This window comes from Gorilla gorilla, chromosome Y (assembly GCF_029281585.2).
Source record: "Gorilla gorilla gorilla isolate KB3781 chromosome Y, NHGRI_mGorGor1-v2.1_pri, whole genome shotgun sequence".
In the NCBI taxonomy this organism is placed as follows: domain Eukaryota; kingdom Metazoa; phylum Chordata; class Mammalia; order Primates; family Hominidae; genus Gorilla; species Gorilla gorilla.
Genome location: NC_073248.2, coordinates 20,223,422 through 20,231,078, shown reverse-complemented (window position 1 = coordinate 20,231,078; position 7,657 = coordinate 20,223,422). Strand labels below are relative to the sequence as shown.

The following is a 7,657-nucleotide window of genomic DNA, read 5'->3' as shown; positions in this document are numbered from 1 at the left end:
GAAACAATGAAAAATGAACAACACATTAGCCAGAAAACTCAACAAATAAATAAAACTCCTGACAATATCAGAACCAATAAATCTCTGTGCAGTAAAAACATACCTAATTTTGTTGCTGTAGTTGTTGTTTGGAGACAGTGTCTCACTTTGTTACCCAGGCTGGAGTACAGTGGTGTGATCTCAGCTCCCTGCAACCTCCAACTCCCAGGTCCAAGGGATTCTCCTGCCTCAGCCTCCAGAGTAGTGCACACCACCATGCCCAGCTAATTTTTGTGTTTTTAGTAGAGATGGGATTTTTCTATATTGGCCCAGCTGGTCTCAAGCTCCTGACTTTGTGATCTACCATGTTTGGCCTCCCAAAGTGTTGGGATTACAGGTGTGTGCCATCGTGCCTGGCCAACTTTTTCTTTTTTACAAGTTTAATTTAAGAAATTTATAAAATTTCTTGCAATAGGCCAAGCATGGTGGCTTAGACTTCTAATCCCAGTACTTTGAAAGGCCAAGGTAGGCAGATCACCTTAGGCTGGCAGTTAGAGGCCAGCTTAGCTAGCATGGTGAAACCCCATCTCTACTAAAAATACAAAACTAGCTGGGCATAGTGGCACTCCCCTGTAATCCCAGCTACTTAGGAGGCTGAGGCACTGGAATCGCTTGAAACTGGGAGGTAGATGTTGCAATTCTTTGATGATGAGAAATGTTGATATATATATATATATACACACACACACACACACACACATATATATATACATATATATACATACAGATATATACATGCACATATATATACACACACATATATACATATATACATACACATATATACATAGATACATACACATATATACATAGATACATACAAATAGATATACACATACACACATATATATATTATATACATACACACACAGACACACACACACATGTACCTGTTACCTGTGTATATATATTCTTTTAAAAACAGAAGACACTTATTTTTAATTGGGTTATTATTTTGTTGTTCTTTTGAATCTGTTTTTAGTTCCTTGTATATTTTGATTAACCCCTTGTCTAATGTACAGTTTGCAAATATTTGCCCTCATTCTATCACTCTGGTGATTTATTTTACTTTATTTTTATTTTTTGCTGTATGTAAATTTTCTGATAGGATGTAACCTTATTTTTCTGTTTGTGCATTTTTTGCTTGTGTTTTTGAAGTCTTATCCAAAAAAAATTATTGCCCAGACCAAGATCATTAAATGTGTTTTGTGATTTATTCTACTAGTTTGACAGTTTGATGTTTTCATTACATCTTTTTTTAAAATGTTTTAAAAAATATATTCTTATAGATGAGGTCTCACTATATTACCTAGTGTGGAGTAGAGTGGCATAAGTGTTTCATGCCACAGCTTTGAACACCTAGGCTCAGGGGATCCTCCCATCTGAAACCCCTGAATAGCAGAAACCATAGGTGCACACCAGTGTACTAGGTTTTTTAATCCATTTAAGTTAATTTTTGTATGTGGTGAGAGATAGGGTTCTAATTATATTCTTCTGCATGTAGCTCTCTCGTTTTCCCAGGACTACTTACTGAAGAGACTGACATTTCCTTATTTTGTGTTCTTGGCACTTCTGCAGAATATCTATCAGTTGGCTACACAGGTGTAAATTTATTTTTGCTCACTGTATTCTATTGTATTGGTTTATAGCATTGTGACATCTCCAGTTCTGTGGGTTCACTCCCCAACGGCACTGCCATCTTCAGGGTAGCTTTGGCTATTCAGGGTTGGTTTTTTATGGTTTCATAGTAATTTAGGGATTTTTTCAATTTCTGTGAAATATGCCATTGGTGTTTTGATGGAGATTGCATTCAATCTGAGCACTCCATTGGATCATTTATCTATATTACTTTTTCCAATCAATGAACATAGATATCTTTCCACTTGTTTATGTCATTTTAACATTTTATTAATGTTTCATAATTTTCAGAATGCATATTTTTTACCTCCTTCGTTAAATTTACTCCTTTTTATTCCCCATAGCTATTGTAAGTGAGATCCTTTTCTTATTTTTTTTTTGTTTTTGATATTTAGCTATTAGTGTATGGAAATGCTACGGAATTGCTTACGTTGATTTTGTAAACTGAAACTTTACTGACTTTCTGAATTAGTTCTAACTCCTTTTATTTGTGTGTTTAAGGATTTCCATATTATGTCATTAGCATACATGGACAATTTTCCTTCTTCCTTTCCAATTTGAGGACCTTTTCTTACTTTCTCTTGTCTAATTGCTCTGCTAAGGACTTTTAGTTTTATGTTAATGTAAGTAGTGAAAGTGAACATCCTGGTCTTCTTTCAGATCTTCAAAGCAAAGCTTTCAAATTTTAAGACCCATTAAGTGTGTGATATTAGCTAAGGGTTTGTCATATACTGCGTTTTCTAGTTATTTGGGTCTATGTCATTTGTTGTGCTGAGTTACAGTTGTTTCACCCATAATTTGTTAAGAGATTTTATTGTGAAAAAAGTTGAATTTTGACAAATGTTTTTTTACTTATTGAAATGACTGCGTAGATTTTGTTCTTTATTTTGTTAATGTAATCTATGACATTTAATAATTCTCATGTATTAAACCATTCCTGCATCCCTGTAATCTCACTTGATCATGGTGAATGATTTTCTACATGTGCATTGTAAGTCATTTTCCCAGTATTTTTTTGAGGATTTTTACATTGTGTTTATCAGATATATTGGCCTGTAGTTTTCTCCTTTTTCTTGTATCCTCGTCTGGTTTTGTAATCAGCATAATGCCTTCCCAGTGGAATGAGTTGGAACAATTCCCATATCTTCCTGTTTTGTTTTATGTTTTTGCTTCTGTTTAAGTTAAAAAAAGTGGCAGTAGTTTCTTTTTTGTGGTAGGTACAATGCAGCAGTGAATACATCAGGTCCTGGGCTTTTCTTTAATAGGTGACTTTTTTTTTGCTTATTGGATTTCTTACCATTAATTTGTTTCCTGGTGTTAGTTATGGTATATTTTTTTGGCTCAGATTTTCTTTATTATGGGCTTTTGTTACTTTGGTTTTTCTAATTCCTTGATTGAAACATCAAGTTGTGTATTTGATATCTTCTTTTAGATGAAGGCATTTATTGCCATAACTTTCCTCTTAAAACCACTTTAGTTGTATGCCATAGGATTTGGTGTGTTGTGTTTCTCATTTTGTCTCAAGAAATATGGTGTTTTCTCTTTAATGTCTTCATTGACTCAATGGTTTTTCAGGAGTATGTTGTTTAATTTTGATGTGCTTATGAATTATTAATTACAAAAGAGATACTTGATATCACTTTGATCTTTTCAAATTCATTAAGATGTGGGTTTTTTCCTAATGTATGATATACGCTGGAAGATGTTCTACGTATGCAGTGGAGAAGACTGTTTATTCTATAGCTCTTGGATGGATAGTTCAGTAACTGTTTTTAGCATTTGCCCTACAGGGCATTTTAATCCAATGTTTACTTGTTGAATTCTCTCTGCATTATCTATTCATGGCAGAAAGTAAGGTGCTGAAGTTTCTTATTATTTTCTTGCACTTTTTTCCTTCCTTTGGATCTATTAACATTTGTATTATATATATGCATATATTACTTATATAGGTGTATTCCTGATATAATATTTTCTTTTTTTTCTCGTGCTTAATTCCGTTTCCTCTCTTTGTCTTTGATATTTGGTTGTTTGATTATATTAAGTCATGGGTATATTTTCATTGAAATTGAATCTGATCGGAAGCCGTTGATATTCCTGTAGCGGAATGTTTATATTTTTTATTAAAGTTTGAAAAGGTTTCTGTTATTATTTCTCTAAATAAACTTTCTACTCTTTTTTTATACTTTTTTTTTGAGATGGTGGTTTGCTCTTGTCTCTCAGGTTTGGAGTGCAATGGTGTGATTGTAGCTCACTGCAACCTCCACATCCTAGGTTATAGTAACTCTCCTGAGTTTCAGTGATTCTCCTGACTCAGCCTTCTGAGTAGCTGGGATTACAGATGTCCACTACTATACCTGGCTACTTTTTTATTTTAATAGACAAATGGTTTCACCATGTTGGCCAGGCTTCTCTCAAGCTCTTGACAACATATGATCCACCTGCCTTGGCCTCCCTCCCAAAGTGCTGGGGATATAGTCATGAGCCATCGTGCCCAGCTCTACCACACTTTTGTATGCCAGTGTCTGACACGTTTGCTCTTTGGATGTTATCCCATTAATCTCATGAATCTTATTTATGTCTTCTCTTCTGACTATATTTTCAATTGACCTGTCTTTGAGTTTTTCTGCTTGACCCCTTCTGTTGTCACTGCTGTCAACTGCATTTTTTATTTTCTGTGTTTCATTCTTCAAGATTTCTGTTTTTTTTCTTCCATTATGTTAATCTCTAGGGTAAGTTTCTCTGATAAATTTCAGAATTCTTCGTGTTTACCTGAAGTCCACCTCATTGTCCTAAAATAACTATTTTGAATTCCTTGTCAGGCCGTGTGTCCACGTCCATCACTTTTGGGTCAGTCACCACCAGCACCTTATTTTGACAACTTGATGCCATCATGTTTCTCTCATCAATCATAATCCTTGTGACTACGCATCAATGTCTGCACAGTGATGTAGGTGCTTAATTCAGTGTCCATGGTTTGGATTAGTTTGGAAGCTTTCTTCCACAGCAAGCCTGTCTGGAGATTCAAGGCAAGAAGAAGAAGGAAATTAAGGTCTTTAAGCCTATGTTAGCTTCATCTCTGGTAGCACTAGGGGAAACACTAATAAGCAGACTTTCATGGCTGGAGAAATTTGACTGCCAAAGCTGACTCAGTGCCAAGTTGCACCTGTAGAAAATGGTTGAGCACTGGGTGCACTCAAGGCCTGAACTTCCATGATGTGCCCTCTGACCTTTATTCATTGTCCCAGGTTACTGTATTCAATCAGCAGGAATATTGACTTGAATTCAAGTCCATTCTACTGAGGTCATAGTTTCTAATTTGTTGCTGGAGTTGTTCTACAAGATTACCCCTGGATATCAGCCTGCCAAAGTGCTGGGGTCAGGGAATAGAGAAATAAAAGTCCCAAAGCAAAAAAGTCCTATGCCTACTTCCCTTGCCCAAGCAATCCTCCCACCTCCACCTCCTGAATAGTTGAGACTACATGCATGTGCCACTATGCCTGGCTAATATTTGTGTGTGTGTGTGTGTGTGTGTGTGTGTGTGTGGTGGTGGTGGTGGTGGTGTTGTTGTTGGGCTTAAGTGATCTCCTCACCTCAGCCTCCTAAAGTGTTAGGATTACAGGTTTAAGTCACTACACCCAGCTAAAATTTACTTTCTGAAATTTAATTTATAGGTCATTTATTTTTATTCAATCTTATTTCTCATAAATGCAGTTAAAAATGTTATTCCTTTAGAGTTTCTCTTTGGGTATTCCTGAAGGAATAAATGGACTATAGATATTCATTTTGTAAATGGTGTTAGAAAATGAATAATTACTTTAGATATGTAATGACTATTTAGCCTCTTTTTGGTTTCTGGCTTCATTTCATTGTGTATGAAGACTGTATTTTTTTTAACTTGCCTATATATGTAAAATTAATTTTTACTCTCTCAACTGCATGTAGTACACAATTGTTTAAACTGATTATTCAACTACTTCATAATTTTGATTTTCTTCCTTCTGTAATTATTGGGAGAATAATGTAAAAATGAAATTTTTTTTATGAAAAACTTTCTGACAAAATTACATAAATACACACAAACAAAACACGCACACACATAACACTTAATTTCTAAAAGTTTTAATTTTTCTTTTCCTCTAGTACCTTGTATTCCATCACTTAGCAAAATCTGTCAGCTCCACTTTCAGGATTTACTTTAACACCACAGCTTATTTCCTATTTCTTGTTATCACCATAGTCTAAAACACAGTTTATATTACATTCACCTACTATTTTACACTGTAATTTGATACTTAACACTCTAACTTTCTATAACACAGAAACTACCTTTTCAAGATGCAATTCAGGTAATTTTATTTTTTCTTAATTAAGACTTCTTTCTATGTGCTGTCACAGCTTATAGCATCAGATATGAATGCCTCTATCCAATTTCATTTGTTCCAGTTTTTTTTTGAGGGAATGGGTATATACATTTATAAAGATGGGTATATATGTATTGACTTGTTATCTGTTTTTCCAAGGTGTAATATATGATTTGCATGAATATAATCACTAAATCCCTGATAATGGAAAGTTAATAAATTTTTTTTTCCTTTTTTTAAGTAAATCATTTTCTGAAGGAGGTGGGTTGGGAGGAATATATCTTAACATGGCAAGTTTAAAAGAGAAAGGGGCTATTAGTAATGAAAATTATTCTCTGATATTTTCATGTTTATCTTTAATAGCATTGCTGATGACATGTTCCCTTTTATCAGTTGTGTTTGGGGCCATTCACTGCAATATGCTGTCTATCCACACCAGCAACAACTTTGCTGACATTAAGCTACAGGTGATAAAATTCATCTATGTCATGATATGACATTCCTTAGTGATTATCTCACATGAAGTGACTGGCATTTTTCCCTGCATCTCTGAAACTGAGGAGCCTACCCTTTCTATTAATCATATATTTTGTATTATTATTGGCACCATGGCTGGAGTTTTGGAAAAGTGGAGCTCATCTTCCTAGCTACACAGAAAATAATTTCAGCATGGTGGGTACAGTAGGGATGCTTATCTTCATCTTGCTAGTATATGCTGCCATAAACTTCTCCTGCTGGTCAGCAGTAAAACTGCAGTAGTCAAATGAGGAAATAATTGGCAAGAGACAGAGGTGGGCCATAGAATCCTGTACTACAGCTTTCAGTTTTTAGAAAATGTGATAATAATATTGGTATTTATGTACTTCGGAGGGAAAATTTTACTGAAGTCTTGTGACTCATTAATTGCCATGTAGCTCATCATAACCTACCTATTAGCCATTGGCTTTATGCTCCTCTTCTGTCAGTATTTGCACCCAAGGTGATCAGGCAAAGTATTGCCAGGACATGTTGAAAATCATCCAGAAGCACTGTGATATTTTGTAAACATCTAGAGAGAACTCAATTAAAAGAATAAAAATAAGCAGCTGAGGAATTACTATCACTCACGGAGAAGGGTTGTGGTTATTTTCAATAAAAAATATGCAATATCCATAAAATATACATATATACTTTCACAGAACAAAGAGTAAAGAGGCTGAATGTGACTTTATAAAGATACTCATAAAAATTATAAACAGCAAAATCTTGGAAGTAGTTTCTAGTAAGTTGATTTTTCTCCTATGACTATGCATTAGTAATTTGTGTTTTCTTAAATATAATTGTACACTTTTTAAATAAAACAAAATCTAAAATCCTTCTGGGTCCAAAAACTGAGCAGAATAAATACCCATAATGCATTTTTCACCTAGTACATTTTTGCAACCTATGCGTTTAATTTAACAAGTGTTTGTAATCTACCGTATACATGATCAGTGATCATTTTCTTTTCAGAAAGAGTACTTACCACAGGTTCCCTTCTGTTCTTAAGGAGAACCTGAAAGAGAAGTCTTATGAGCATGCTCCTATTTATATTAACTTAAGGTAACTAAAATCTTTCTCATTAAACTTTGACTAACAGA

The 7,657-nt window shown here is 34.5% G+C and overlaps 1 pseudogene; it reads left to right on the top strand.

The window, feature by feature from the left end:
* The first annotated feature begins 6,384 nt into the window (after window positions 1-6,384).
* Window positions 6,385-6,869, top strand: LOC129530410 (testis-specific XK-related protein, Y-linked-like; annotated as a pseudogene).
* The last annotated feature ends 788 nt before the right edge of the window (window positions 6,870-7,657 follow it).